The sequence below is a fragment of the Rhinatrema bivittatum genome, chromosome 7 (genome assembly GCF_901001135.1).
Source record: "Rhinatrema bivittatum chromosome 7, aRhiBiv1.1, whole genome shotgun sequence".
NCBI lineage: Eukaryota > Metazoa > Chordata > Amphibia > Gymnophiona > Rhinatrematidae > Rhinatrema > Rhinatrema bivittatum.
Window position 1 is genome coordinate 30,004,574 of NC_042621.1, and position 23,522 is coordinate 30,028,095.

Consider the following 23,522-nt stretch of genomic DNA (forward strand, 5'->3'; position numbering starts at 1 on the left):
AAGGGGCTATTTCTGACCGGTTTCTTGAATTCTATCAGCGGCTATACGCGACGAAGCCGCAAGACCGGGTGGCCACTGAGGCCCTGTTTCGGCAACTTCCTTGGCCGAGTGTATCTCCGGAGCAGTTGATGGCTCTTAATGCCCCTATTAGTGAACTTGGAGGTACATGCGGCTATACAGAAACTTAAACTGGGGAAAGCCGCGGGTCAGGGTGGCTTGGGTTCAGAATTTTATAAAATCCTGAAATTTTCTCTACTGTCACACCTTCACATATTCTATAATGAATTGCTGGACCTTGGCTCGCTGTCTGCCGCCTTAAATCACTTGGTCATAGTGGTCCTCCCAAACCCGGGCAAAGACCCACTGGACATGGGTTCATATAGGCCAATTTCCCTCCTAAATGTTGGCATCAAGCTTTTGGCAGCTATTTTGGCTGTGCGGCTGGGTGGCCTCCTACCCTCTCTCATTCATGGGGATCAATTGGGGTTTGTTCAGGGGCATCAGGGGGTACGGAATGTGTGGTGCCTGATCGCGTCTCTTAGTTATCCCTCCGGGGAGGAGGCAGCAATACTCAGCCTCGACGCAGAAAATGCATTTGACTCGTTGTGGGAGTACTTATTTTGGGGGCTGCGTCAGTATGGAATCTCGGGGGCGTTTCTGCAGTGGCTTGAACTCCTGTATAGTAACCCTAGTGCTAGTGTCCTGGTGAATGGGACCCTGACCCCCTCTTTCGCTCTGCACTGTGGGTCCGACAGGGCTGTCCTCTCTCCCCACTACTCTTTATCATGGCTCTCGAACCCTTAGCTATTCGATTGCAGGGGGATCGTATGGTGTGGGGCATTAGTGTAGACAATCATCCCCTTAAGTTAGCCATGTTTGCTGACGACATCTTGCTTTTGTGAGGCGGCCCTGTACTAGCATACCCATAATTATCGATCTGTTTGACCAATTTCAGAAGGTGGGGCTAAAAATTAATTTTGCCAAGTCGGAAGCTTTAGCATTGGAGCCTCGGCTGCAACACACATGGGATGGACCCTTTCCACTCAAGTGGGCCACCAGCAAATTGAAGTACCTTGGGGTATGGGTCCCTAGGAATCTGGCGGGTTTATATGATCTCAATGTGCGCCCTGTTCTGGATAAGATACAGGTACAATTGGATGCCTGGGGTTCTCTACCACTGTCTCTGGGCGCTGTGCGTTGATTAAAATGGTGATCGCCCCTAAAGTAATCTATGTTCTGCCTATGATCCCTTGCTGGCTGAGGGCTGCGGATCTCAAAAGATTGTGTGCCATGATTCAAAAATTCTTATGGAGGGGGAGGAGGGTGCGCCTCAGCTATGCAACATTAATGTGTCCCAGGGAGCGGGGGGGGATATGGCTTACCAGATTTTCGGCTCTATAATGCTGCCTGCCAATTGCGCTTTGTGGGGGAGTGGCTCACTGACACCTACCGTTACAGTGAGCCGGGATTGTTAAACTGTATGACTGCCTCCTGGTCCCCATTGAGCCTTCTCCTGTCTTTGCGCATGGTGGTGGCTTCGCTTGTAAGGTGGCATGGTGGGAATAACCTTGATGTTGATGCCATTTTTGGGAAATGTGGGCTTTGTGCCGGGAAGGGATTGTAGCGCTATATTCCGAATGTGGGCTCGCAAGGGGGTGGTGTATGCTTTCCATTTTTATGATCACGAAACGCATGTATTGCTGGACTATGCTACTTTGGCTGCCAATTATCAGTTACCTAACAAACATTTCTTTGCCTATTTGCAAGCAAGGCATTATTTGACCTCTCTCCAGTGGACACCGGAGGTCCGGACGGCTGAATCAGCATTTGCTACAAAGGTATTTGACACGGCTCTCCTCAAACTTGATCCGGATGGGTCAAGTTTGGCCGGGCCTTGCGGACGGAGAGTCGATTGGATCATCTGGTGGCAAAATGGTCTACGGAGCTCGCCATGCCCCCCTCACCTCTCAGTACATGGAACAGTGTTTTGTAGCGGTGCACAGGCAGGTTCCGGACATTGGACTCCGGGAAGTCCAGTTTAAAATCCTTCATCGCATTTATTGTACTGATGTTCGTCACTTCCAAATGGGGTGCACAGACTCTCCTCTTTGAATAAAGTGCAGGACGGAGGAGGGCACGCTCCTGCACCATCTCTTCAGTTGCCAGACCTTGACCGCTTTTTGGGAGTCAGTAGCGGATGTCATCTCGCAGTGCACTGCTGCCCCGCTGCCTGCCACTGGACAGTTCCTGTTGTCTAGCCCCCAGGCCTGTTCTACTGAAGTCCGTCACTCAAAAGACAAATTTAGCAGAGTGGCCACTCTTCTGGCATGTCGTACGATACTCTCCGATTGGGCTGCCCCGGACTTGTCTCCGTCTGTCTTGGCCTGGTCTCAAAGAATGACCTCATTCTTCAACTTGAAAGCTTGGACTTTGTGCTGGGCAAGCAGAAACCCAACAAGCTGTATCGGGCTTGCTGGCAAGCCTGTGTTCCCATGTTGCCAATAGCTGTTCAGTAAGGGTTTCGTGCAGGTGGATATGAGCCTGATTGGACATAGTCCCTGGTCTTTGAAGGGGGGGGAGTCGGGGGGGGGGGCAGGGGAGTGTATGTGGGGTGGTGTGCATGGGGCTGAGTGGGCTGAAGGTGTTGGTGCATACGGGGGGGGGAAGGGATCTGTGGGGAAAATAGTAAAATGAGTTGGGATAGAGACGCGATTGATGTTTGTTGTTGCTATTGCGTATCGAGTATTTTTGGACTGTAGTGATTGCTATGTACACTGGTTTTTGCCTGCTGTCATACGGGCTTTACTGTTTGTTCAAGTTTCATCCCAATAAAAAATTATTTTGCAAAAAAAATATCTTCTCAACAGTAATATATTAATATCGAAGGTCTGTTGGAAATAGATTTTCAATTACTTCCTAAACATTGCTCAATCAACAATTTGTTGCAGTTCCTGAAGAACAGTGTTTCACAACATAGGCCTTGTGACTGAAAAAACCCATCTGTGTGTTTCCTGCCAATGTATGTTCTTATGAAAAGGCACTACTAACAACTGTGTTACAACTGAAAGAGTACGCTAGGTCAGTCTTTCTCAAGATTTTGTATGCCAGGAACCAGCTAGCTACCTTAGAACACAAGACTTGCTATCCTGGGTCAGAACAAAAGTCCAAGCCCAGTATCCTGTTTCTAAGAGTGGCCATTCTAGTCATACGTACCTGGCAGGATCCCAAGGGGTAAATAGAGTCCATGCTGCCTATCCCTGGGATGCTAATTATATGTACTTTTTCATCTAGTGCTATACACTCTAACTCTCCCATCTTATTTTTAGACTTCCTTTTTGAAAAGGCCCCCCCTCCCACAAAATGACCAGTTCCTAACAAACCTAAAACCCTCTTCTCTGCGTCATCTCATCCACGCATTGAGACTCTGGAGCTTTGCCTGCCTCTGGGATCTTGCATGTGCAATGGGGAGCATGTCTGAAATGCTATCCTGGAGGTTCTGGATTTCAACTTTCTACCTAAAAACTAACTCTGACTTGCAGAACCTCCCTCTTACACTTTCCTATGTCATTGGTACCCACATGTACTAAGATAGCCGGCTCCTTCCCCAGCACTATCTAAAATCCTATCTATATAACACTGATCTCCCAGACTCAGGCAATGCTGGGAGTGCTAGGGTTTGGTTCTCTGTCTGAGCCAAAGAAGAATCCCGTTTTAGTGCCTTGATTGGCCTTGAATGGGGTGCTCTGGAAATTAATTTAAGGGGGACAAGCCTTGGTAGGGCTAAACCCCCTGGATGTGACAGCGAGAGAGAGAGCAGTTGCATTTTCCAAAAGTGGATGTGCTGGTGTGTGCAGTCCCCAAGCGAACAACCTTTCCTGCAGAAGGTTTTCATGGGTAATGATTCGATGGACTGAACCAAATCACGTTGAACCTAGAAGATGTGGTAGCCCTGATTGACAAACTGAAGAGTAGTAAATAACCTGGACCGGATGGTATACACCCCAGGATTCTGAAGGAACTAAAAAATGAAATTTCAGACCTGTTAGTAAAAATTTGTAACCTAACATTAAAGTCATCCATTGTACCTGAAGACTGGAGGGTGGCTAATGTAACCCCAATATTTAAAAAGGGCTCCAGTGGAGATCCGGGAAACTACAAACCAGTTAACCTGACTTCAGTTCCAGGAAAAATAGTGGAACGTGTTCTAAATATCAAAATCACAGAACATATAGAAAGACATGGTTTAATGGAACAAAGTCAGCATAGTTTTACCCAAGGTAAGTCTTGCCTCACAAATCTGCTTCACATTTTTGAAGGAGTTAATAAACATGTGGATAAAGGTGAACTGGTAGATGTGGTATATTTGGATTTTCAGAAGGTGTTTGACAAAGTTCCTCGTGAGAGGCTTCTAGGAAAAGTAAAGAGTCATGGGATAGGTGGAGATGCCCTTTCGTGGATTACAAACTGGCTAAGAGACAGGAAACAGAGAGTAGGATTAAATGGACAATTTTCTCAGTGGAAGGGAGGGGGCAGTGGAGTGCCTCAGGGATCTGTATTGGGACCCACACTTTTCAATATATTTATAAATGATCTGGAAAGAAATATGACGAGTGAGGTAATCAAATTTACAGATGATACAAAATTGTTCAGAGTAGTTAAATCACAAGCAGATTGTGATAAATTGCAGGAAGACGTTGTGAGACTGGAAAATTGGGCATCCAAATGGCAGATGAAATTTAATGTGGATAAGTGCAAGGTGATGCATATAGGGAAAAATAACCCATGCTATAGCATGGGTATAGCTTGCTTATTGCGGCGGTTACTACCCCTAACTAATTAAGCTAGATATTTCACTTAGAGGCAGTTCCAACAATGCTGTCTACATTAATGGTGGGGGTGGAAGGGAAATAGAATCAAAAGGTTACTAAGAGCCAAGAGTAACAGATAAGAATGAGAAAAAAAAAAGTGCAAAACTTGCTGGGCAGACTGGATGGGCTGCTTGGTCTTCTTCTGCCGTCATTTCTATGTTTCTGTGTTTCTATAGTTACACAATGTTAGGTTCCATATGAGGAGCTACCACCCAAGAAAGAGATCTGGGCATCTTATACATTGAAATCATAGGTTCAGTTTGCTGCGGCAGTCAAGAAAGCAAACAGAACGTTGGTAATTATTAGAAAGGGAATAGTGAATAAAACGGAAAATGTCATAATGCCTCTGTATCGCTCCATGGTGAGTCCGCACCTTGAATATTGTGTACAATTCTGGTCACCGCATCTCAAAAAATATATAGTTTTGATGGAGAAGGTACAGAGAAGGGCGACCAAAATGATAAAGGGAATGGAACAGCTCCCCTATGAGGAAAGACTAAAGAGGTTAGGACTTTTCAGCTTGGAGAAGAGACGGCTGAGGGGAGATATGATAGAGGTGTTTAAAATCATGAGAGGTCTAGAACGGGTTAATGTGAAACAGTTATTTACTTTTTCGGATAATAGACTAGGGGGCACTCCATGAAGTTAGCATGTGGCACATTTAAAACTAATCGGAGAAAGTTATTTTTCACTCAACGCACAATTAAACTCTGGAATTTGTTGCCATAGGATGTGGTTAATGCAGTTGGTGTAGCTGTGTTTAAAAGAGGATTGGATAAGTTCTTGGAGGAGAAGTCCATTACCTGCTATTAATTAAGTTGACTTAGAAAATAGCCACTGCTATTAATTGCATCAGTACCATGGGATCTTCGTAGTGTTTGGGTAATTGCCAGGTTCTTGTGGCCTGGTTTGGCCTTTGTTGGAAACAGGATGATGGGCTTGATGGACCCTTGGCTATCCTTATGCAGGCCTTGAGACAGTGGCAGGAAATTGCAGTTAGCCTCTTGCTGTTCCCTGGTGGCTCACGCTTGTTTACTTCTATCTTAGAAAGTCGATGAGACTGGTTTGAATACCAGGGCAGTGATGGAACTGGCTGCCACCTTTTTGGCAAATGCGCACTGTGCCTTGGTCCACCCCTCTGCCAGAGGGGTAGCTTCAGTGTTAGTAGCCTCATGTCAGCTGTGGCTGAGATTTGGTCGGCTGCTACAATTTCAAAGTCTAGTCTTATAAAATTGCCCTTAAAGAACCACAAGTTTGGGAGTGAGTTGGAGTAAATGCCAATAAGCGGGGTGAGTCCCAAGTTCCTTGTTTACCAAAGGATTAAATGCAGGCACTGCACTCTTTCGGTGTGTGGGGTTTGTGCTAGGGGTTTCCGACGTTTTCGACCCTACAGAGAAGCGCCTTCTCAGAGGGTTGGACCTCTGAGTAGGTCTCAGTCCTTTCGGCTTGGGTGGCGATGTATCCCAACACACTCAATGAAGAGGTGCCGACCCACCTCCTAGAATTGGAGAAAGAGGTTTGCCTGTCTCCTTTTACCAGAGGTGGATCAATATCACGTCAGACCAGTGGGTTCTGGAGGTGATAAGGAACAGCCATGGTCTGGAGTTCTGCGTTCCTTGGGACAACTTTATGGCATCTCCCTGCGACTCTCCGGAAATGAGGCTGGCAGTGGAGCTTACATTGTCGAGGCCCCTGAGCTGTTGGGCTGTGTTTCCAGTGCTTAAGTCACAGGAAAGTACAGGCCTGTTATTCTGTTTGTTTCATTGTACCGAAGGAGGTTTCTTGGTCCTAATGGAAGTGTGGCTTATTTATGCATGGAAAACATGCTCAGTGACAAGAGCAGTACCGTCAGAGTTTCTTACAGCCCTGGATTTGTCGGAGGTGTATCTACATATTCCCATTCAGCTATTGCTTCTGTGGTTCGATGTTTTGGGGTCTACATTTTTCAAGCGCAACCTTTTGGTTTGGCCACCAAAGTCTTGATGACGGTAGTGACAGTGTCGAGACAGGATGGTATTCTGGTCTACCTGTACCTGTACCTGAAGTTTCTAGGTTGGGTGGTGAACTTGGCTAAGAGCAAGTTAAAGCCATCTCAAACGTTTTAGTGTCTTGGCACTTGTTTCGACACAAAGCAAGGCAAAGTGTTCCTGCCAGAGGCCTGTATTCAGAAATGAATAGGGCACGTGTGGCTGTTGTGGTGTTTGTGCCCTACTTTTCGCCCTCGCTCCACCCTCTCTACCTGTGTGGCGACTCCCTCCGTGCCTGATGGATGGCTTGATGCCACGGCATCTCCATGCCGCTTCTTCCCGGTGTCCCCGAGCCGGCTCGACGCTGTGGATCCGCCATGTTCCTGATGACGTAGGGTGCGTGCGCTCCGAAGTATGTACCAGCAAGGGCGCGAACCTCAGGGGCGTCCCCCCTGTATTGACGTCATCCGCTTCCAACATAAAAGGCCTTTTCTTTTGCTAACAACTTGAGTTAGCAAGGACTTGGATTCGGACTCGGACTCGGAGACGAATTCGTCCAAGCTACTCTGCCTCTCTGGACTTACCAGAGGTACCCGCTCCTCGGGGGCCTCATTCTCTTTCTCTATTTCAGATTGCAGCTGGGAAACGGTACTCACTCCTCGAGGGCCTATGTTCCTGAATACTCTGAAGATTCTCCGTATCCAGAGGCATATACAGACATTGTGAGATACTATTTCAGATGGTATATAGGAACCGGCACTCGCTCATCGAGGGTCTATGTTCCTGAACACTCTGAAGATTCTGTATTATTTAAAAGCTATTCCAGATAAAGATTAGTGTGAGTGACCACAGCTCTCTCAGAGCTTCCCTGGAACCAGATACTTGCTCCTCGGCCTAACCCTTTCCATCTACTGAGCCGTATCAGGACCTTATGTGAGATTCATCTCGTACTGGCTATGTATAACTGCATATCCTGTCTATTCACTATCTACAGTCTCTTTACTGCTCAGCAACCTGAGAATCGCAGTTCCAGTATCTGAAGGACTTCAGCCCTGCCGGGCATACCAGCTCACTACTGCCACTTTTGGTGGTTAAACTGCTTATCTAATAAAGGACTATCTGTGTCTGTCTCCATACTCCAGCCTAGCTGGTGGTCCCTCTCGGGACTTCCTTCTGAGGGCGCTGTCATCTGCCGTCGGCCCAAGGATTCACCTATTTACTTTCTGTTCAGCTGAGCACCATCTCCAGTACTCCGCTGGTACAGATTGCCAACTCTGCAGTCTACGTTAACATATTGCCATTCCTTAGCAGACCCATAGTAGGCAGTCCTGCTACAGATTGCTACTCCTTCCCTTTGGGGAGGGAATTCTATCAGACTCCTAATCATTGTGAAGCACATCAACACAGACTCTCCTACCATTATTATGGGAGATTTTAACATCCACTTCAATGCCGCTCCACACTCATCCAATTGTGAAGCCCTCCTCACCGCTCTTAGTGCTATGGGATTCACCCAGATCGTCAACAAACCAACTCACAAAGCAGGACACACCTTGGATCTTATTTTCATCAATTCTAATTTCTCCTGCTCTATGGAACCTAAATGTACCCCTATCCCCTGGTCAGACCACTTCCTGATAACAACTACCCTCTCCACAAAAAAACAATCGCTCACTACCCAGCACCTCTCCACCATTCACTTCAGGAAACCTTGTGCTTCAGACATGCTCAGTGAGCAACTCACCAAGGAATTTACAAACCTAGATATATCCAACCCCAACTCAGCTGTGCTCTCCTGGCATAAGATCACGGAAGTGGTAGCAAACAATCTCTGCCCATCAATCTCGAAATTAATTAACCCAACTAAAAAAGGAAATCAACCCTGGTTCACCAGTGAACTCAAATGGATAAAACAAGAACTACGTCACAAAGAAAATAGATGGCGCAAAGCTCCCACCCCATCTACTCTATCATCATACAAAGGAACTTTACATCTTTACAGGACATCTATTCTAAAAGCAAAAAGAGAATACTATGCCAATAAAATCCACGATCTCCAATATGATGCAAAGGCTCTCTTTTCATATGTATCACAAATCACTAAGTCACTACCTCCATCAATACCTGACAAACAGGCTCAATCCAAGGCAAACGAGCTAGCCTTATTCTTTCAGCAGAAGATTACAAACACTATCGCACTCCTTCCAACCAAGACCAACCCCCTCGCTTCATTCGCCAACAACCACACGCTTAAGGGAGCTAAATTCGACAACTTCGAATTAACCTCCACTAAAGAGATCGAATCCATCCTTAAGAGGCAGAAACCATCCAGCCACCCAACAGACAACATACCTTTCAAACTACTGCTACTTATCCCAAACACAATCTCGGGACCTCTGACCAACATCATAAACTGCTGCTTAACTCAAGGAATGTACCCAGACAGTCTAAAAAATGGTACCCTTAAACCCATCCTTAAAAAACTTAATTTAGACCCTAGCAATCTAGCTAATTTCCGCCCCACCTCTAATCTACCATTCCTAGCCAAACTTACAGAGAAATTGGTTAACACCCAACTTTCTGATTATTTAGAAGAACACAATATTCTTTACCCTTCCCAATATGGTTTCCGCAAATCACGCAACACAGAAACCCTTCTCATCTCACTAACAGACCATATTATCATGGGACTGGACAAAGGACATTCCTTTCTTCTAATCCTCCTAGACATCTCGGCGGCTTTCGACACAGTTAACCACTCCATCCTCCTGAATCGCCTATCAGACATAGGCATATCCGGATCAGTCCACAGCTGGTTCAAGTCCTTCCTTAGCAATAGAAGCTTCAAAGTCAAGATTAACAACAAAGAATCACCGTCGACAAATTCTTTTCTTGGCGTACCCCAAGGATCCTCCCTTTCTCCCACCCTTTTCAATATCTACCTCCTCCCCCTTTGCCAACTTTTAACAAGTCTCAATCTCATTCACTACATTTATGCTGACTATGTTCAGATTCTGATTCCCATAACAGAATCCATCACCAAATCTCTCTCACTCTGGAACAACTGCCTACAATCCATCACCAGTCTACTCAACAGTCTCTAAATTTGGTCCTCAACGCCGCTAAGACCGAACTACTATTCATCTCCTCCAACCAAGACAACCATCCTCCACAGACCCACCACAACTACCTGCTCACCCACACGCAGGTAAGAGATCTGGGGGTAATTCTCGATAACCGCCTTAATCTAAAGAACATGATCAACACTATAACCAAAGATTGCTTCCACAGACTACAGGTGTTGAAAAGACTCAAACCTCTCCTATATTTCCACGACTTCAGGACAATTCTTCAATCCTTGATATTTGCTAAAATAGACTACTGCAGCGCTCTACTCATAGGCCTACCCAGCTCAACTACCAAGCCACTACAGATGATACAGAACGCCGCGGCCAGAATTTTTGACCAACACCAACCGGAGAGAACATATTACTCCCATTCTCTGAAACCTACACTGGTTACCGGTCAACCACAGAGTCCTTCACAAATCACTTACCCTGATACACAAGTCCATCCATAACCACCTTCACCTCGACCTGGAAATCCCTTTCAAACTCCATACTTCCAACAGACCGATTAGAGAAATCTACAAAGGAGCGCTACAAGCCCCTCCAACCAAAGCCACCCGCTTCATCTCGACCAGGGACCGAGCTTTTTCAATAGCAGGCCCAGCCATCTGGAATAACCTCCCCGCAGATCTCAGGTTGGAACCTTGCCTCCTAACATTTAAGAAAAAACTTAAGACTTGGCTGTTCCGACAAGCCTTCCCGGATCCTTCGGATACACATTAGATGATCATCCTGTTCATGAACTATGGAACTGCGCTCCTCCTCTATTTACTGCATATACATTAGTATCTTCGCTATTAATCTAACTAGCACTAGCCCGGACTCCATCATGACTCTCTTGTTCTTAAGTTACTGCCTTCCTTGGGCATTTATCTTCCAGCTGTCCAAGCTTCCAAGTTTATAGTCCCTGTTTTAATGTAACTTCTGTTTCCTTTTGATTATAAAAAAAAGTTGTTCCGTTCTGTTACAGTTCTCTATCCCCGTTCGATGTAGACCGATCTGATATGGTATTTAACCATGAAGGTCGATATAGAAAAATGCTAAATAAATAAATAAAATAATCTCTCTGCTAGCTCCTCCTATCCGCTAGCAGAATTACAACAGATTACTAACTCCAGTGAATCCGGCTTAAAGGTATGGAAAGCCTATACCTCAGTGAATTGGCTTAAGACTAAAGAAGCAGTACTCCTGGGAATCCAGCTCAAGCTTTTGGAGGTTAGTAACCATGGACCCGGCACACCTCTCCGCCTTGCAGGCTATACCGGGCTTGGCTCAACGCATCTCAGAACAGCAAGAAACCCTGGAGAAACTTACTGCAGCATTTCATCAGCTTCATACACAAAAGATACAAGGCGCAGCTTCTACACAAGAAGTAACTTTTAAGACTGCTGTTCCACTGGCAGCGCCTATTTGATTCTCAGGAGAACTCCAAAAGACTTGAGGCTTTTTGAACCAGTGCAGCTTACATTTCACTTTACAACCTTCATTGTTTCCCATGGGCCTTTCTAAGACCAGCTATATCCTGTCATACTTGGATGGGAGAGCATTATCGTGGGCCTCTACTTTGTGGGAACGAAAAGACCCTATCTTGCAGGACATAGAAGGATTTATGGACTTATTTAAATCCATTTTTGATGACCCTGCTCGTACATCTGTTGCCGGGTTTGCTTTGGTGGATTTGAAGCAAGGCAACAGATCCCTGGCTGAATTTGCCATAGAATTTAAGACTCTTGCAGCGGAACTTCGCTGGGACCCCAGCTATCTCAAGACCCTCTTCTGCAGAGGCCTGGATCCCCGCGTGAAGGATGAGCTGGCTGCTCGTCAGACACCTGACTCGCTGGAAGAATTGATAGCCTTAGCTACTCGGATTGACTGTTGGCTCTGAGACAAGGTGAAGGAACTTTGGCCTAAGGTGTTACTTTGGTTGAAACAGGCCAACACTTCTGCACTATGGATGGGTCCAGCAATTCCTGCTGTAGATATAAAAGAACCGATGCAAATTGGTCATGGGCTTTTGACGTCAAAAGGGAGAGGACTCCAAGAAGGACGTGGCCAGTGCATGTATTGTGGGCAGTCTGGACGTGAAGTTCCTACATGTTCCATTCTGCACAAGGAACAGATGACTTTGAGTCCGGCGGAAGGATTGATCTTGGGACTTACCGCATCCTCTCCTCCACTTTCTCTTCCAGTCTCTTTGACCTATGGACCGGTCACAGTTCAGACTCCTGCCTTGGTGGATTCAGGGGCAGGATGTAACTTTATTACTAGACGTGTAGTGGAATGCCTGAGGATTCCCCTTATCAAATTAAAAGAGCCACTACTGTTGTCTTCCATTCTCGGAGAGCCCTTGCCAGGCAATGTGACTTGTGAGACCGTATCAGTTACGCTTCGCACCAGAGCACTCCATACGGAAATAATCTCCTTCTTTGTATTGGAAAAGGCCATGCACCCTATCGTCCTGGGGTTACCCTGGCTGCAAGTGCATCAACCCCAATTTGACTGGGCTTCCCTGGATCTCTCACGATGGGGCCCAGAATGTTCGGGAAAGTGCCTCAAGGAGGCACCATCTATCATTTGCATGCCTACGTCTCCAGCAATGCCAGGACTGCTGCCTGAATATGCATTCTTTGGGGATGTCTTCTCTAAAGAAGCAGCTGATGTTCTTCCCCCGCATAGGTCTTATGACTGTGGCATAAGGCTGAAGCCCAATGCTGAGCCACCGAAAGGACGGGTATACCCCCTCTCCGCAAAAGAGAATAAAGCAATGTCAGAATACATTGAAGAAAATCTCCAGAAGGGTTTTATTCGACCATCAAAGTCACCATCTGGCGCAGTTTTTTTCTTTGTGGGGAAGAAGGACGGTACCCTACGTCCATGTATCGATTACAGAGGTCAGAATGAAATCACGATCAAAGACCATTACCCCTTGCCATTAATCTCTGAGCTGTTTGACCGGCTGCAAGGGGCCAAGATATTTTCAAAGCTTGACCTGAAGGGGGCCTACAACCTCATTCGCATTCGAAGAGGCGATGAATGGAAAACAGCCTTCAATACATGAGACAGCCATTTCGAGTATCTTGTAATGCCTTTTGGACTGTGCAATGCACCCGCTACATTTCAAAATATGATGAATGACATCTTGAGGGACCTGCTATACAAGAACGTGGTGGTATACCTGGATGATATACTAATCTTCTCCCAGGATATGGAGACCGACATTGCAGATGTCAAGCAAGTACTTCGCCGCCTCCGTGAACATCAACTATACGCCAAACTCTCGAAGTGTGAATTCCACACTCTGTGCCTTTTCTAGGCTACATTGTGTCTAAGGAGGGTTTTCAGATGGACCCTCAAACTTGAAAGTATCCGGAACTGGTCTCAACCCACCAGCCTGAAGGCACTAAGGAGATTCCTGGGGTTTACCAATTATTATCGCAGTTTTATTAAAGACTATTCTTCCTTGACAATACCTTTGACTGCGATGACCCGTAAGGGGTGCCAACGCTTCAAAATGGTCTGAGGCCATTTCCGCGTTCGAGAGATTGAAGACTGCCTTCTCCACTGAACCATGCTTAGGGCATCCAGACCCCAATAGACCCTTTATTGTCGAAGTTGATTCTTCGGACATGGGGGTAGGGGCTGTGTTGAGCCAGACAGGAGATTCAAAAACCCTTCAATCCTGTTCATTCTTCTCACGAAGGTTTTCTCCAACCAAGAAGAATTACGGGATCGGTGACAAGGAGCCCTAGCTATAAAGCTTGTGTTGGAGGAGTGGCGGCCATGGCTCAAAGGCGCCCAACATCAAATAACCATCTTTACAGATCACAAAAATCTTGAGCACCTTCGTCACGCACAACGTCTGAATTACAGACAAGCCAGATGGTCTCTGTTCTTCATCCATTTTGACTTTGTGCTTAAGTACCGACCGGGAGATCGCAACACCAAAGCAGACATGCTATCTCGTTTGTTTCATTCAGAAGATGTGCCTGATGAACCTCAGCAAATAATAGATCCAAAGAAGATATCTCTAGCAAATAGCCAGTCCATTCCAGCTGGTGACACTACTTCAATTACATCCATTGGAGAGTCACCTTTAGAAGTGGATTTTGGACATTTTTCAACATCACCACTTTCATTGGATCCTTCAGTGACGCCCACAGCAACTCCATCCATCACTGCTGATATCATCAGTGACACCTTGAAAGATTCTTCCATATCTCAAGATCCATCTATCACCTTTACTGAGGACGAAGTTGAGATCAAGATCAAAGAGGTTTTGGATGTTAGTAACAGAGGCAAAATTTTGAATACCTTCTGGTTTGGGAAGGCTTTGGCCCCGATTTGATCACCTGGGAGCCTCAGACCAATATCTTGGATAGAGAGATGCTTCATCAGTTCCATCTCGCGCATCCTTTGAAACCTAAGCCTGGTACCTGAAGAGGAGATCTCCGTTTGAAGGGGGGTACTGTTGCGTTTGTGCCTACTTTTCGCCCTCTCTCCACCCTCTCTACCTGTGGCGACTCCCTCCGTGCCTGATGGATGGCTTGATGTTGCGGTGTCTCCATTCCGCTTCTTCCCGGCGTCCCCGGGCCAGCTCGACGCTGCGGATCCGCCATGTTCCTGATGCTAATCTTCCGATCATTGCCAAAATCCTGGAAAGAACAGTAAACATAACCAAAAAATCCCTTGAGGATTACTGCTAAAAAGCAGAAAACTATTTTATAAATATTTAACCAAAAACATTTTTTTTAAAGAATGTTTTTATTACGAGAAATGGTATCAGATTGTAGTGTGCTCCCAGTCTCATGGGCTCTTGCCCTTACAGGGCTACAACCCTTCTCATTTTTTTAGCACATTGGCTTACGTCATCTACCATTTCCACGCAAAATTTTTCTTTTCTCCGTTTCAATCGTGAAAAGTATGACCCAAATTACCCAATAAAATTGCTTGATTAAAAATCTTCCAGTTCTTTATGTGAAACCCACTACCTAATCACTTATCTTTTTTACGATGCATATACTGCTTAATTCTCCAGTTAGTGTTTAATCGCTTCCTTGCTGTCAGCTGTTCTCCCGCCCGACATTGGCAATGTTTCGGCGCCCTTGCGCGCCTGCTTCAGGGGCTTACAACTAAATGCCTATAAGAAAAGCAAATAACTTATACTTAATTATTCTATATTACAACGAAATTTTTAGATTAGCACAAAGAGGAACATTTTGAGGAAGTGAGCCATTATTCCAAATAAATTCATTAAATTCGAAAGAACAGTAAACAAACAGCTCTCTGAATTCCTTGGCAATAACAATATCCTCTCCCCAGCTCAATTTGGATTTCGCAAATCTCGTAGTACCGAAACTCTTCTTTTATCTCTGTCAGACAACATTCTCAACAATCTAGAAAACAAACATCCCTGTTTGCTCATCCTCCTTGATCTTTCGGCCGCCTTTGACACGGTCAACCATGATTATCTCATCGAAAGACTATCCGAGATCAGCATCAAAAACAAAGCTCTAATCTGGTTCAAATCTTTCCTCCAGAACAGAAACTACAAAGTTAAGATCAATAGCAAAGAGTCTCCACCGTTCAGTTCCACTTTAGGGGTCCCTCAAGGCTCTTCGTTATCCCCTACATTATTCAATATCTATCTTCTTCCGCTCTGTCATCTCCTTTCCAATCTAAAGTTAACCCATTACTTATATGCAGATGACGTCCAAATCCTTATTCCTATCACCGAATCTCTACAAAAGACCTTACTTTTATGGAACTCCTGCCTCCTCTCCATCAACAAACTCCTGTCAAGTCTCAACCTGATACTCAACACCGACAAGACAGAACTCCTCCTGATCAATCAAGACGGCACCATTCCATTGAACTCTCACCTTACGCCGCTTCCAGCATTATCCCCTCGGGTCAGAAACCTCGGGGTGATCATGGATAACCAATTGAACTACACTGGGTTCATCAACACTACAGTCAAAGAGTGCTACTACAAACTCCAAGTTCTAAAAAGACTTCGACCCCTCCTCCATTTCCATGATTTTAGATCAGTGTTACAATCCATCATTTTCTCGAAAATAGATTATTGTAACTCTCTGCTACACGGTCTCCCAGTCCACACCCTAAAGCCTCTTCAACTGTTACAGAACGCAACAGCAAGGTGTCTCACTAAATCCAGCAAAGGAGACCATATAACACCAATTCTAAAACAACTCCCACTGGCTCCCAGTCAAATTTCGAATTCTCTTTAAACTTTTATCAACCACCCACAAAGCCATTTTCAACAATACTCCTCTGGACCTCAGAAGCCCACTCAAACTTCACACGTCCTCCCGACCGCTAAGATTAGCACAAAGAGGAACTCTACAAGCACCTACCTTGAAAGCATCTTTAAGTAAAAGAGCTCTATCTACAGCGGGCCCCAAACAGTGGAATTTGCTTTCCCCGGAACTAAGGCTGATACACTGCCCCAACACGTTAAAAAAAAAAACAACTCAAGACATGGATGTTCGGTCAAGCATTCCCATAACTCACTAAATCTTCCACAGCTACCACAGACTGTTCTCAGCATATTGACAACCAGAACCTAGGCTCATGTTTTTTCTTCTACTCATCAGTAATAAACTTTCCCCTCCCCATTAGTTAATCTCCCTCCCCATAGGCTTGTTCGCTCTAATAGTTCCTCTGTCCTGGTTCATAGTTATGATATCCCAGTTGTTCACATCCCCTGTTCATTGTAAGACACATGTTGTCATTGTTTATTATCTGTTGCAATGTAAGTGATAGGTAACACTGTTACCTGAACTTCAGTATAGAAAAGTTATAAATAAATAAATAAATGATGTAGGGCGTGCGTGTGCACTCCGAAGTATGTAACAGCAAGGGTGCGAACCTCAGGGGTGTTCCCCTGTATTGACGTCATCTGCTTCCAACATAAAAGGTCTTTTCTTTTGCTAACAACTCGAGTTAGCAAGGACCGATTCAGACTCGGACAAGGAGACAAATTCGTCCAAGCTACTCTGCCTCCCTGGACTTACCAGAGGTACCCGCTCCTCAGGGGCCTCATTCTCTTTCTCTATTTCATATTGCAGCTGGGAACCGGGACTCACTCCTCGAGGGCCTCTGTTCCTGAATACTCTGAAGATTCTCCGTGACCAGAGGCTATTGCATATACAGACATTGTGAGTTACTATTTCAGATAGTATATAGGAACCAGCACTCGCTCATCGAGGACCTATGTTCCTGAACACTCTGAAGATTCTCTATTGTTAAGAAGCTATTCCAGATACAGATTGTGAGTGACCACCGCTCTCTCAGAGCTTCCCTGGAACCAGGTACTCGCTCCTCGAGGGCCTAACCCTTTCCAACTACTGAGCCATATCAAGACCTTATGTGAGATTCATCTCGTACTGGCTGTGTATAACTGCATATCCTGTCTATTCACTATCTACAGTCTCTTTACAGCTCAGCAACCTGGGAATTGCAGTTCCAGTATCTGAAGGACTTCAGCCCAGCCTGTCTGTCTCCATACTCCAGCCTAGCCGGTGGTCCTTCTCGGGACTTCCTCCTGAGGGCGCTGTCATCTGCCATCAGCCCAAGGAGTCACCTATTTACTTTCTGTTCAGCTGAGCACCATCTCCAGTACTCCGCTGGTTCAGATTGCCAACTCTGCAGTCTACATTAACATATTGCCATTCCTTAGCAGACCCATAGGAGGCAGTCCTGCTACAGATTGCTACGCCTCCCCTTTGGGAAGGGAATTCTATCAGACTGCTAATCTCTCTGCTAGCTTTTCCCATCCACTAGTAGAATTACAACAATCTGCAGGTGTTCGGTTGATGTAGCCACCCTAGAAGTGATTCTGTGGGCAACGGCGTATATGCATCCTCTTCAGCACACACTGCTTGCTCGGAGTCCACAGTTGGGACTTCTCGATACGATTTCATTTACCAGTGAAGATTAGTATCCAAATGGTGTAGTGGTTGAAAGTGGATTATCTAAGGATTGACATTTCCCTATGAACACTGGTGTTACGCCTGTCGGTCACAGACGGCTGCGACCTCTCATGCTCACCTCCTTTTTTTTTTTCCCCGCTCCATCAAGTCTGGAAAGAATGGCGGCCTCTGGCAATCCCCGCCGACCTCTCCGGCATTCCCGAGACAGCGTGGGCTCTGCCGACCACCATCTTGGACCCGGAATCACCTAGGCGCGTGTGCAAGGGCCTCTTTTGAAGACGTCATGGCGGGAACCTCAGGGACGTCCCCTCCCGATGACGTCAACCCGCTTGCGTATTTAATCCAACCAGCCCTTGCCTTCCTTGAGTTGGCAAGGAGTTCAGTCTTGCTGAATTCTCCTCTTTCAAGTACTTCCTGTTCCTGACTTGGTCTTGGCATCTGGACGCTCGGAGTACCTGCTCCTCGGGGGCTCCCCTGTGTTCCCGGCTATCCGCTTCTTGGAGGGCCTACCTGCCTGACTGCTACAGACCTGCTTCTCAGGTCTCTCTCTCTCTCCAGGAACCATCTTCTGTGAGTACCTCTACTGACATCTACTATACGAACTATACTGAGGATTCCACAGGGTGTACCCCATACCATGAGCCACTAACTCCTTTCTTCGGTAGAAATCATTCAGCTTTCCTGCCCTACAAAATATCTACACACCAACTACGGGAGCCACTTCCGGGTTCCGGCATTTCTACCAGTTCTTCAACATCTACTATACAGACAGCCTCGGGGTACCCTGCTCAGTGGGCCATTACCAGATCTGGGTTACTGAGGTGCCTACACTCCTCAGAGGGGATTCCCGGCGTAACCCACTCTGCGGGCCACTACCGGATCTTCTCATCTGTGGTCTCACTCTGGGCATTCCCCATTGCTCAGCACTGTACTACTACATCTGCTATTCTGTGGACATTGTTTTCTCCATTTATAATAGTCTCTACTTCTAGCTGTGTCCCACGCCACTGAGACTGTGCCTGCTGACAGTGAGGCTCACAGGGCTCCTCCCTGTGAGCAGAGACACCTCTCATCTCAGCCCAGGGTTCATATTCTTCCATAAACATAACAGATTGTTAACTCCATGGACTTGGCTCAGCTTTCAGCCCTTCAGGCCATCCCTGGCCTGGCCCAGCGTCTGGCTGAACAGCAAAGGACATTGGAGACACTGGCTAATGCCTTCAATCAGCCAAGTTCTCGACTGAACGCTGCATCTCTGCCTGAGAAGGCTACCGCCTCTTTGCCTGCTGGACCTGCAAGACTTTCTGTGCCCTTACCTGCACCCACTCATTTTACAGGTGATCCTCTATTATGTAGAGGCTTCCTGAACCAGTGCTGTATGCACTTCTCCTTTCAGCCTACCTATTTCCCAGACGTAGTGTCCAAAACTACGTACATCCTGTCTCTTTTAGATGGGAAAGCCCTGGCCTGGGCTTCACCTCTCTGGGAGCATAATGATCCTGCCCTCAGTGATTTGACGGGTTTTCTTACCCTATTTCATTCAGTGTTTGACGACCCCGCTCGTAAGATCGTCGCTGGATCTGCACTCCTACACCTTCAACAAGGTACCAAACCTCTGACTGATTGTTATTGAGTTTAAAACCTTGTCTTCTGAGTTACTTTGGTACCTGGGTTGTCTGCAGACTATTTTTCTGGAAGGTCTTAACTATCGCATCAAAGACGAATTAGCAGCCCATGAGCTCCCTGATACTTTGGACTCCCTCATTGATCTTGCAGGACGAATTGATCGTCTGCGTGAATGCTCGCAAGAGATGAAGGGACCTAAGAAGATGACACCTGGAGTTCCACGCTCTCGTCCTGCTCCAGTTACACAGACCACGTCCATCCCCAGTATCGAGGAAGAAGAACCCATGCAATTGGGCCGCAGCCACCTAACAGCCAAGGAGAGGTGTTATTGTAAAAGATTAGGCCTCTGCATGTATTGTGGGCAACCTGGCCATGCAGTATCCCTGCTATCCCCTCTGTCCGGGAAACCCGCAGACCTAGGATCCGCCGGAGGACTCCTCGTAGGTCTAACTTATCCATCTCCTCCACTGACTCTTCCAGTCTTCATCATTTTGAATACACTCGAGTTCCACGCTTTAGCCCAATAGACTCCGGAGCTGGGGGAAACTTCATACTCAAACAACTCACCGTCCGGACACCTACGCCACTGCTGCTATCATCCTTACATGGCGAGCCACTTCCTGGTGAGTCACTTAATTCTATTCAACCTATTCATCTCCGCACAGGGTCGCTCCACTTGGAGACCATCTCCTTCCTGGTTTTGGATAAAGCTATACATCCGGTAGTACTTGGAATACCTTGGTTACAGACACACTCACCCCAGTTTGATTGCAACACGGAACTATCCCAATGGGGAAGAGACTGCCATGGGAAATGCCTACAAGTGGTCACTCCCATGCCATGCCTGACCACTGCCACCTCCCTTCCAGGCCTACCTCAGCAATATACATCCTACCAGGTAATATTCTCTAAGAAGGCAGCTGATACTCTGCCCTCTCACCGATCCTTTGACTGCGCCATCAATTTGGTACCTAATTCTGAACCTCCCAGAGGAAAGGTGTACCCACTTTCTCTGTCAGAGACTCAGGCTATGTCAGCCTATATTCAAGAGAACTTGGCAACGGGCTTCATTAGGCTTTCTAAGTCTCCAGCCGGGGTCGGATTCTTTTTTGGGGGTAAGAAGGATGGATACCTTCACCCATGTATAGACTACCGCGGATTAAATGAGATCACCATGAAGGACCGCTACCCATTGCCACTGATCTCTGAACTCTTTGATCAACTCCAAGGGGCCAAAATATTCACAAAGCTGGACCTCAGGGGGGTGTACAATTTTGTCCGCATCCGCCAGGTTGATGAAGGGAAAACAGCATTTAATACCTGCAACGGCCATTTTGAATATTTAGTCATGCCCTTCGGCCTTTGTAACGCCCCAGCTGTATTTCAAAACATGATGAATGAAATCTTCAGGGACATGATATACAGTTGTGTAATAGTATTTCTCACAGGACAAGCAGGATGGTTGTCCTCACAAATGGGTGACATCGAGGATGGAGCCCAACCACGGAAAACTTCTGTCAAAGTTTCAGGAACTTTGACTGGCCCCTACTGGGCATGCCCAGCACGGCACAAACCCTGCAGCCAGCAGGGGTCTCCCTTCAGTCTTCTTTTTTCCGCGCAGCAGTAGCCACGCGGTCAAAGAGCTCTTAACCACGTTCCTGACAGGAATTCTTCAATTAAATTTCTGAAGAAAAATTTGCCCCTCAGGGGTCTCCCTTCTTCAAATTTTTCACTCTGCGGAACTTCGGTAAGTTTTTGCCGTCGTTTGGTCGACTACCGTCGAGTTTGGCCCTCAAGGCCCGTTGGCAGTCGACAGTCCCACGGCTAAATTTTTGGCCTATGGCCATGGCGTCGGGGTTCCGTCTGTGTCCGGATTGTATCCGAACTATGTCAATCACAGACCCACATAGAGTCTGTGTTTTGTGCTTAGGAAGCGAGCATGATGTCCTGACTTGCACCAAATGTGCCCTAATGACACCAAAAGGTCACAAAGCCAGAATGGAGAAGATGGGACTCCTTTTCCATGCTCGTACCCCAACGCCATCGATTGCATCTACGTCATCGGAACCGGCACCGTCGAAGTCTCATCATCATCATTGACAGCCCTCCGGTGACCGTCCGCCATCGACGACTTCACGGCCATCGACTCCTGTCCCTTCCCCTGATCATCGAGGGGATCGGAAGGAGAAACATCGCCATCGACGTCATAAGTCTCGGCCCGTCGAGGAACCGATGTCATCGACCTCCGTACTGTCCAAGCCTCTGCCAAAGAAGTCTCCACCAGAAGTGGCACCGTCCACTCCTGTCTCACAGACACCGAGGCAACCCTCACCCCTCTGGGGTTTGGGAGCTGCGATTCCACCGGTGACGGTGGTCCCTCCGGCTCAGCCTCAGCCTCCCTCTCCCGTCGAGCCGGGTCTCGTTACCCCAGGTCTCCGGGCAGAACTGGACCGGCTGGTCCAGGAGGCCATCGACAAGGCGATACTACGGTTCCAGACTCCTCCGGCACCGACTCCGGCACCGAGAGTGGAACCGGTCACCAATCCGATTCCAGCAGCACTGGCACCGCTGCTTGCCCGGATGGAAGCGCTTATGACGGCCCTTCCACCGGCAATACCTGGGTCACCGACAGCTTTTTCCTCAAGTGGAGAAACACCGTATCAAATTCCTCCATCAGGGGTAGTTTCATCGGTGCCATGTCATCCCTCGCCACCGATACATTCCTCGGGGGCAATATGCACGTCAGCTCCACCGAGGATTCCGATGCCGACACCGGTCCCTTCGATGCCGGCACCGATTCCATCGAGGACATTCTCGATGCCCCCGGTGATTCCTTCCAATTTCTCGGAGCCTCAACCGGGACCTTCCGGTATTCAGCCCCCTCATGGTCCCACAGGTCAGCATACTGATCCTTATGACACTTGGGGAGATGATACCTCTATGGACACCGACGATTTGCCTTCACCACCCTCTCCTGCGGGGAGTAGAAAGCGTTCTCCCCCTGAGGACCTCTCTTTTATAAATTTTGTGAAGGAAATGTCGGAGTTGGTCCCTTTTCAGCTTCAATCAGATGACAGGCACCAGATGATGGAATTGCTCCAATTCCTGGATGCCCCTAAGGTCATCACTTCTATTCCAATTCATCAGGTTTTTCTAGACCTTCTCAAAAAGAATTGGGAATCTCCTGGATCTGTTGCCCCGGTAAACAAAAAAGCTGACTCTACCTATCTTGTACAGTCAGCGCCTGGCTTTCAGAAACCACAATTAGACCATCATTCTGTTGTGGTAGAATCAGCTCAGAAAAAAGCTAAACGACTAAAGCCACATTCTTCCATACCTCCTACTAAGGAAAATAAATTCCTAGATAGTATAGGTAGGAAGGTATACCAAGGAGCCATGCTGATCTCTAGAATAGCTTCTTATCAGCTGTATATGACTCAATATAATAGGGTCATCCTGCTTGTACCCCAACGCCATCGATTGCATCTACGTCATCGGAACCGGCACCGTCGAAGTCTCTTCATCATCATCGACAGCCCTCCGATGCCTTACCAGAACAGTTCCAGCCACAGCTTCAATCCCTTCTAAATAAAGGATTTGAAGCTGGGAAGCATGAAATAAGAACGGCTTATGACATCTTTGATGCTTCCACTAGACTTTCTGCTACAGCCATCTCTGCCAGACTCTGGGCTTGGCTCAAGTCATCTGACCTTCGTCCGGAAGTTCAAGACAGACTCTCTGACTTGCCCTGCTTAGGGGATAATTTGTTTGGTGAGCAAATTCAGCAAATTGTTGCCGAACTAAAGGATCATCATGAGACACTTAAACAGCTCTCATCCATTCCTCCTGACTTGCCTTCTAAACAGCCGGTTAGGAAGGACTCCAAAAAGTCTTTCTTCCGACCATGGAAGTATTATCCCCAGTCAGCCAAGGCTAGGCCTGCGAGGTCTTTCCATAAAACTCAACCTCGCCAGTCTCGTA

At 46.9% G+C, this 23,522-nt stretch overlaps 1 protein-coding gene across 3 annotated transcripts in view; it reads left to right on the top strand.

Moving 5' to 3' along the window:
* Positions 1 to 23,522, top strand: part of CKLF (chemokine like factor) — a 132,875-nt gene that overhangs the window by 80,579 nt on the left and 28,774 nt on the right. Inside the window, exon 4 of one of the 3 annotated variants that reach the window (XR_003857670.1) lies at positions 1,772 to 2,552. The exons of the other annotated variants lie outside the window; for them this stretch is intronic. The gene's annotated coding sequence lies outside the window, so the exon portion shown is untranslated. Of the gene's footprint in view, positions 1 to 1,771; positions 2,553 to 23,522 lie in introns of those variants that run through there. 3 annotated transcript variants of the gene reach the window in all.